Genomic DNA, 9,073 nt, shown 5'->3' on the forward strand with positions numbered 1-9,073 from the left:
ACCACAGAAGAGATCCAAAAAGCCGAGAAACACATGAAAAAATGCTCCAAGTCTCTGACTGTCAGAGAAATGCAAATAAAGACAACAATGAGATACCACTTCACTCCTGTGAGAATGTCATACATCAGAAAAGGTAGCAGCAGCAAATGCTGGAGAGGGTGTGGGGTCAAAGAAACCCTCCTACACTGCTGGTGGGAATGTCAATTGGTCCAACCTCTGTGGAGAACAGTCTGGAGAACTCTCAGAAGGCTAGAAATGGACCTACCCTATGACCCTGCAATTCCTCTCCTGGGGATATATCCTAAGGAACCCAACACATCCATCCAAAAAGATCTGTGTACACATATGTTCTTGGCAGCACATTTTGTAATTGCCAAAACCTGGAAGCAACCCAGGTGTCCAACAACAGATGAGTGGCTGAGCAAGTTGTGGCATATATACACAACGAATACTACTCAGCTGTAAAAAATGGTGACTTCACCATTTTCAGCCGATCTTGGATGGACCTTGAAAAATTCATTTTAAGTGAAATAAGTCAGAAACAGAAGGATGAACATGGGATGATCTCACTCTCAGGCAGAAGTTGAAAAACAAGATAAGAAATGAAAACACAAGTAGAACCTGAAATGTAATTGGCATATCGCACCAAAGTAAAATACTCTGGGATGGGTGGGTGGGGAGAATACAGGTCCATGAAGGATGATAGAGGACATAGTGGGGGTTGTATTGTTAAATGGAAAACTGGGGAATGTTATGCATGTACAAACTATTGTATTTACTGTTGAATATAAAACATTAATTCCCCAATAAAGAAATAAATTTTACAAAAAGAAGTACCATGGTAAAAACAGTGTTTAAATGATAACTTCCCAGTGGAAGCTAAGTAACAGAATTGAAGAGCTTCATATTCAGAGATAGCTTAATAAAAATGTGTTGATTTTCTTTTTTTTTCTTTCTTTTTTTATTGTACTATTTTTTTATTGGGGAATTAATGTTTTACATTCAACAGTAAGTACAATAGTTTGTACAGGCAGAACATTCCCCAGATTCCCATATAACAATACAATGCCCACAAGGTCCTCTGAATCCTTCTTGGACCTGTATTCTCCACACCCACCACCCCCACCCCAGAGTCTTTTACTTTGGTGAGATACGCCAATTCCATTTCAGGTTCTACTTCTGTTTTCTTTTCTGATCTTGTTTTTCAGCTTCTGCCTGAGAGTGAGATCATCCCATATTCATCCTTCTGTTTCTGACTTATTACAGAAATGGATCTATTTTTGTTGTATGTGGTAAATATTCATCTTCACTATAAATTAAGAAACTCCTGGGTCCCTAAGTAGTTAAGTAGGAAGAATGAATCACTAGTGAATTTATCTCATCTAATCACTACTAAGCTCTACCAATTCTCTTTCTGTGCCTTTACAATTGAGTACTTCCTTTTTAGTCCCTGCTACCATCTCAGTTCTGCTTCCGATTTACTTTAGTCTCTGAATCTTCTCTTTTCCTGCAATCCTTTCACTCATCTGTCTCGCTTACATTCACACACTTCTCTAATAAACTTTTTCCTCACAGCACTGTCCCCACAATGCAACTCCCCACTACCCACACTTGGGTATAACCCCCAATGCAACAGGCAGGATGGCCCATGTCAAGAACCCTATTCTCTGTCTTAGTCCTGTTCACAACCTTGTCAGCCCGCTCCACTTAAACACCTTCCTGGTGCTTCTTCATTCACATAAGCCCCTCGGCTTGGAATTTCATCTCTGCTACTCGGATCTGCCTCATGTTCAAAATCACACCCTTTTCACAAATGCTGATTTTTGTCCCAACATTCCAGGTTGTGGTCATCTCCCTGCTTGTAGTTCTGTACCAACATCTACAACCCTGTCCTAGCCTTGAACTGAAAATCTTTCCAACTTGGTTTCAATTTTCCATTTTTTCTTGCTTGCCTCTCGGGTCTACATGATTTGCCTTCTGAGTTTTTAAACTATGTAAGAGCCAGAAAGCACCAACCAAAAGCAAGTATAAACCATCATTTAAAGCCAAGTCCCGGAGGAGAGTGGTAAAGTACAGCTAAGCACAAGAAAGATAGTTGCACTTGGTAGTGACCAGGCCAGCCTTTTGTATGCTGATGGAGACCCAAGCTGGGTGCAGTGATGTCTACCCACAATCCATGCTGGCTTGTAATAGAAGACGTTCATGCTACAAAAAGGGCCCGTAAGAAAAAACAAAACAAACAAAACAATTTTGTCAAGACAAGTCTGTATTCGTAAGTTCCTAGTCTAAAGCAAGACATTCCCGCTCTTGCATGTCCAAGTACTGGATGAAAACAACCCATAGAAAACTTGTACTGAACCCTGTTCGAGGGGCCAGTGGTGTTTTTTTATCCCAGGGCCGTATTCAAATGCACTGCTTGTGTATTTTGGTAAGGCAATCCATTTTGAGGCCCAGTGGAGACTGAAGGCACTCCACCTGGCATAACATATTGATCTTCCCCCTCAAAGTCAATATGTACACTATGCCGCATTCCAATCACACAGTTGCCTGAAGTCAGCTATCAAGTTTGTTCCTGCAGCATGGGCGGGGTCAAAGAGCAAGAGTTCTCAGGAAGCCCAAACTCCTGGGTTAATCCTTAACTCCTGATACCTGAGAGAAGAACAACAGCTTGTGAAAGCACAAGAGACACAGACATGCTGACATGAGACCTAGCATGTGCTTCATTACGACCTCGCAGATCAAGATGTTTGCTCCTGCGGCTACAGACAATGACCCACATAGTCAACGACTGCCACCTCTCCAGATTCAAAGGTCTCGAAACTTTACATCAGGCTCAACCTGACGCTGTTAACTGGCTACGGAAGAAGGGCAAACGCGGGGAGGAGGAGGAGGAGGAGGAGGAGGCGGAGAAGAAGAAGAAGAAGAAGAAGAAGAAGAAGAAGAAGACGACGACGACGACGACGACGACGACGAAGAAGAAGAAGAAGAAGAAGAAGAAGGAGTAGAAGAAGATGTTTGCTCATGCTGGCACTGTCTGTCCTGCTTCCTGCCTGAACCAGCTCCTTTGTAACCTGGAGTTCTTGATGTATTATAAAACTTGCTATAAAAAGGGTTCTAGGGAGTCGGGCAGTAGCACAGTGGGTTAAGCGCACGTGGTGCGAAGTGCAAGGACCAGTGTAAGGATTCCAGTTCGAGCCCCAGATCCCCACCTGCAGGGAAATCACTTCACAGGCGGTGAAGCAGGGTTGCAGGTGTCTTTCTCTCCCCCTCTCTGTCTTCCCCTCCTCTCTCCATTTCTCTCTGTCCTACCCAACAACAACAACATCAATAACTACAACAATAAAACAAAAAGGGCAACAAAAGGGAATAAATAAATATATATTTTTTAAAAAGGGTTCTAGTCCTTAAGGGGGTAATCCATTGTTCTTTCTCTTCCTTTAGGGGAACACAATGGAAACATCTTTGGAGTCTCAGTCAGACTTATGTCTGAGTAATCTTTGGGTTCATGCATCACCTGTGGTTAGACAATGTGACACCGTTCAGTGATGGGATCCTATGATCCTCTTAGTATACTCACCACCTAGAGGCAGAATCACAATGATACACAAAGTAAGGGCAAAAAGATAGATAAAAATTTTAGCTGTCTTCTGATTTTATTGGTCCACGCTGGTTGCCTGGGGGAGGACATGGGTGTGGCGAGGGGGCTCATATTAAACACTGTTTATTGGCATGTCTTGAAGCTGCCCCTAGATGGTATTAGGATTTGAATCAGTAACCCCAGTGAAGGGCATGCCATCCCAAGTGTCAGTGTTTTTCATACAATCCATCCAGGTCAGAATAGAATAAAATGCAAAAGGAGGATCCTAGTCTTTTGTTCTCCTTCCCCAACTGCCAGTGCTGGGGCACTAGTGGGCCTTGCCCTCTCCTGTCCTGGTACTGGAACTTGTATCCTCACCAGCCCAGGATCTCAAGTCTTCAGGCGTGGGCTGAAGTTGCACCACTGGATTTCTGGGGCAGGTCATGGGATTGCCCAACCTCTAGAATGACCTGAGCCAACTCCTCATAGTGAAAGTGTATGCGAGTGTGTGTGTGTGTATGTGTCTATGTGTGTGTGTGTATTGGGGGGGGGGGGACTTTTGCCTCTTGTCCTCTGGACAACTCCACATACACACTGTAAAATGAAAACAAGAGGAAAGTGGGTCAAAGCAGTCATGCTAAGTGTTTTAGTTATTTTTGCCACCAGGGTTATCACTTCAACTCCATGCCTGCATGATGAATCCACCTCCACCAACAGCCTTTTTTTTCCTACTTTGACTGAGGGTGAGAGACAAAAAAAGAGATAATGAGAAAGTAGAAAAGGAAGAGACAAAGGATAAATACTTACAGCACTGCTTCACTACTCCTGAAGCTTCTTCCCTGCAGGTGGGAAATCCAGGGCTTGAACCTGGGTTTTCACATATGGTATTGTGCGTGCACTGCCTGGGTAAGCCACCACTCAGCCCCCACACTGAGCATTTATTTAAATTCAGTGCCCGTGATCCTGACTACAATCACCACTCAGACTGATTGATATGTCGGGGTGAAAATGGAGTAACGAACACTTAATCTGAAAGTTTTGCATAAACATGGTATTAAAAGAAAAAAATCTTGGGGCCAGGTGGTGGCACACCTGGTTAAGTGCTCACATTACAGTGTGCAAGGACCCGAGTTCAAGCCCCTGGTTCCCACCTGCAGGGGGAAAGCTTTGCAAGTGGTGAAGCAGGGCTGCAGGTGTTATTCTGTCTCCCTCTCTATCTCCCCCTCCCCTCTCAATTTCCCTGTCTCTATCCAATAATAAATAAATAATATTTTAAAAAATTCTTGGGAGTCCGGCGGTGGCGCAGTGGGTTAAGCGCACGAGGCGCAAAGCGCAAGGACCGGCGTAAGGATCCCGGTTCGAGCCCCCCGCTCCCCACCTGCAGGGGAGTCGCTTCACAGGCGGTGAAGCGGCTCCCCACCTGCAGGGGAGTCGCTTTACGGGCGGTGAAGCAAGTCTGCAGGTATCTATCTTTCTCTCCCCTCTCCCTGTCTTCCCCTCCTCTCTCCATTTCTCTCTGTCCTATCCAACAACAAAGCAACGTCAACAATGGCAATAATAACCGCAACGAGGCTGCAACAACTAGGGCAACAAAAAGGGGAAAAAATGGCCTCCAGGAGCGGTGGATTCATGGTGCAGGCACCGAGCCCAGCAATAACCCTGGAGGAAAAAAAAAATTTCTTATGTAAAGTAACATATTTGAGAAAATATCAAAACTGGGCAAATATCCTAATGACTCTTTCAGATCAACCTCGAGAATGGAAACACTCTTATATTTCCAGTATGATAAAGCTGGACCCCAGAAGTCCTTAGGCTTTAAAGTGTGTATGATTCACCTGGAGAGATCTTGTTAAAGTGCAGAGTCCAACTGAGAAGGTCTGGAGAAAGGACCTCCTACTTCCGGGGTGAGGCACTGGTCTTAAATTTGTCAAAACCCATGTGTGCCATGGGCACAACTGCCTTCTTGTGATGCTGTGTCAGTGATGGTCCTGCAATACAGAGCACACTGACAAAGGGCATCTTGCTGGAGTTTAAAGGCTAACTATAGTACTGAAAGCCACAAATGCTTCCTCACAGCTTGAGCCTCCACTACAGCTGAGCACTGTCCCTGGGTGATCATATTCCAGTGCATGAGACTTACCAAGGTTCATGCCTCCCCCCAGAGGTGCCAGCAAGCCTGGCCCTCCATTTGGTAACAGGCAGAGTCGGTTCTCATATTGCTTCACCATCTTTCTACAACACTCCTACAGCAGTCCCTCTCATCTTATTTTTCTTTGCTGCCAGGGCTTCACACCTGCATGATTCCACTGTCCCTCTTGGTTTTGCTTTTCAGACAGAGAGTCAAAGGCAGAGAGGGGGAGAGAGAGTGGAGAAGACACACCACAGCTCCCCTACTCATGAGGTTTCCTCTTTGCAGTGGTAACCCCATGTGGTGACTGTGGGCTCAAGCCCAGGCCTTCATGTGTGGTAAACTGTGTGCTCTACTGAATGAACCATTTCCCAACCCCCTCATCTTATTTTTTAAAGATGCATGTCTTTATTCCATATGAGATAGAAACAGTTTCATATGAAAAGGAGAAAGAAGCCAGAGAACCACTGATTCATGTGGTGCTGGGGACTGAACCAAGAGCCTCAAGCATACAAGTCCTGCTCTCTACCAACTGAGCTATTTCCCCAGTCACACTCTCATTTTCCTATCTTTTTGTCCCATCATGATGGACAGACTTCCAACCAGCTGTCTCAGCTTGTCTCCACAAGTCCAGCTCCCAGGACCCACACACAACCCCTTCCTCTTCCTCAGTAGCCAATGTGGGTTAAGGTACCACCCATGCACTGTCTATTTGCAGTGTGAGTGAAATTTAAGAACTGCATGGGTTGAACCAATGCTACATCTCAGGGCAATTTTCCATGGTGAAAATCCCCATAGCTGTTCTTCCTGAAGTTTCAGGGAGTCATTGCAACGAGGCCCGATGATCACAGCCCACTAATGATTGTCATCTTTTCCTGAAGGTAAATGTGAAGAGCACCCTGTCTGCATTCACACCTGGCATTGTCAGGTGAGACAAGGGAGGAGAAGATGCAGGCATCAAGGGAGGAGGCGACACAGGCAAGGCAGCAAAGCTTCCCCACACACCCTGGTGCCTTAACAGGCTGCAGTGCTGGTTCACACCAAGGCAAGCTGCCGTCTCCAGAAGCCACATCCACCGTGTTTCCTCCACTTGATACATGAGCTTTCCTACAAACACTGCTAGCAAGTCAACACAGCAGACACAACCAACCTTCTGTCACCCAAAGGGCCAATTCCATATGCTGATTCATGTGATGCTGACCTCTATGCTGGCTGTCTTTGGGTCAATCTTGACATATGGCTTCGACCCAGTTCTTTCTTGGGGGGAAGGGAACACATCTGGGGGCTTTGCCTAGCACTGGCCATGATTCAGTGGCACAAATGAAACAGCTAAAAGTAGGATTCATTTGCTCCACGATGTTCTTTCAAGAAAAATGTGCTTCCCCAGCACCACTACTCAGTTATATTACGTCCCCTTCCCATTATTTTGCATGATTACATTCCAGTCTTCCTTGTTGGGAGTCTGGGCCGGGTCACAGGGCAGGAAGAGATAGTGTCTCCTTAGAATTTCCTCATGTCCCTAACGAAAAAACAAGACCAAGTTAGAAGGGATGATGAAATCTTCTTGGTCACTAGGTAGCAAAACTTGTGCTTGTGGTCAGATCTTATTTAGATGAAGAGCAGGCTGTCCAGCTCTCTGCTCTCTTTAGAATAATTGAGCCCAATTCAAAGATTCAGATGCACAAGGAAAAGCCCAGATCTATGAAATTTAGACACAGAAGAAATGGAGGGGAAAATTTATGAGCTAGAAAGAGAACGTAACAACTGTCGGGTGGGGTAAACAGTATAATGGTTATGCAAAGAGAGTGTCATGCCTGAGGCTCCAAAGTCCAAGATTCAATACCCCACACCACCATAAACCAGAGCTGATAAGTGCTCTGGTTAAAAAAAAAAAAAAAAAAAAAAAAGCAAAATATAACAACTGTTAAACCCTTTCTCTGCTGTTTTTGTTGTTTTGTTTTGTTGGTTCAATTCCATTACTCCTGGACTAGTGTTTTTTCATTCTTTGTATTTCAAATAAAGAGAGAGGGTGAGAGAGGAGACACACCACAGCACTCACTGTCTGTGGACCTTCCACAGGTACCATTCCTGGAGCTCTCCTATGGTGCTGGGGCTCAAACCTGGGTCCTCAGACACTTTTAGGCATGTCTTCTATCAGGTGAGCTATGCCCAGCCACACAACCCGCACTTTTGTTACCTAGTCCACATTACAGGACTTACTGCCCAGTCTCTCAACTCTCCCCTGTGATGGGATAATGCACACCCCAGTGACCCCAGTCATCCTTCCCTACCTTTTCATTATGCCCTACCCTTGTGAGCAGGTATTTTAATGCCTGGCCCCAGTTCTGTGTGAGGTTGGGGATGGCATTTTACTCTTTTTAGTCCAGTTTTGCACACTGTCAGTTGCTAAGTGCTGTCCTTGGTGCAGTGAGCATGGCGGGGGGTGTGGGTGCAGTCGATACACAGGGTGGCGTTCCATGCCTTACATGGTATCCTCAGCCACTGCTCGGGTCACCGAATAAGCACAGGCCAAAACAAATGACAGATCTCCTCCATGCAGGACCCACTTGCTTTTTTCCTTGGTTTAACTTTATCTTCTTATTTAGATGTTTGTTTTTTGTTTGTTTTTGTTTTTGTTTTCCCCTACAGTGTCAGAGAAGGATCACATGCAAGTGCTCTCCCAAGCCCAATCTTTAAAAAACAATTTTTTTTTTTTTTTGCCTCCAGGGTTATTGCTGGGCTCGGTGTCTGCACCAAGAATCCACTGCTCCTAGAGGACATTTTCCCCACTTTGTTGCCCCTCTTATTGTCATCATTATTATTGTTGTTGTTGGATAGGACAGAGAGAAATGGAGAGAGGAGGGGAAGACAAAGAGGGAGAAAGGTCTACACCTGTAGACCTGCTTCACAGCCCGTGAAGCAATCCCCCTGCAGGTGGGGAGCCAGGGCTTGAACCAGGATCCTTACACCAGTCCTTGAGAGAAGGACCATGTGCGCTTAACACAGTGCGCTGCCACACGGCTCCCATTTTTAAGTCTTTTGAGAGAAAGAGGGGAGAGGGAGAGAGAGGGGAAAGACCACATCATCGCTCCACCACCCATGGAGCTGCCCCCAGTGCCGTACCTAGTGCTACTATGTGGTGTCAGGGATAGAACCAGGGTCTTAAGCAAGCAAAGCATGAGCTCTGTCAGTGAGATACCCTCCCTCACTTCTATGCAAAACCCATCTGAAGTCACCTGGAGTTACACATAAATGTCCTTCCTCTGCATCCATTTCCCAGCTACATGCTGACTAGGATTTAGAGAACCTTAGCCACTACCACCTTCAAGACAGTCTTACTTCCTTGGCATTTTATGCCATCTTTAACC

Source organism: Erinaceus europaeus, chromosome 7 (assembly GCF_950295315.1).
Source record: "Erinaceus europaeus chromosome 7, mEriEur2.1, whole genome shotgun sequence".
Taxonomy (NCBI): Eukaryota; Metazoa; Chordata; class Mammalia; order Eulipotyphla; family Erinaceidae; genus Erinaceus; species Erinaceus europaeus.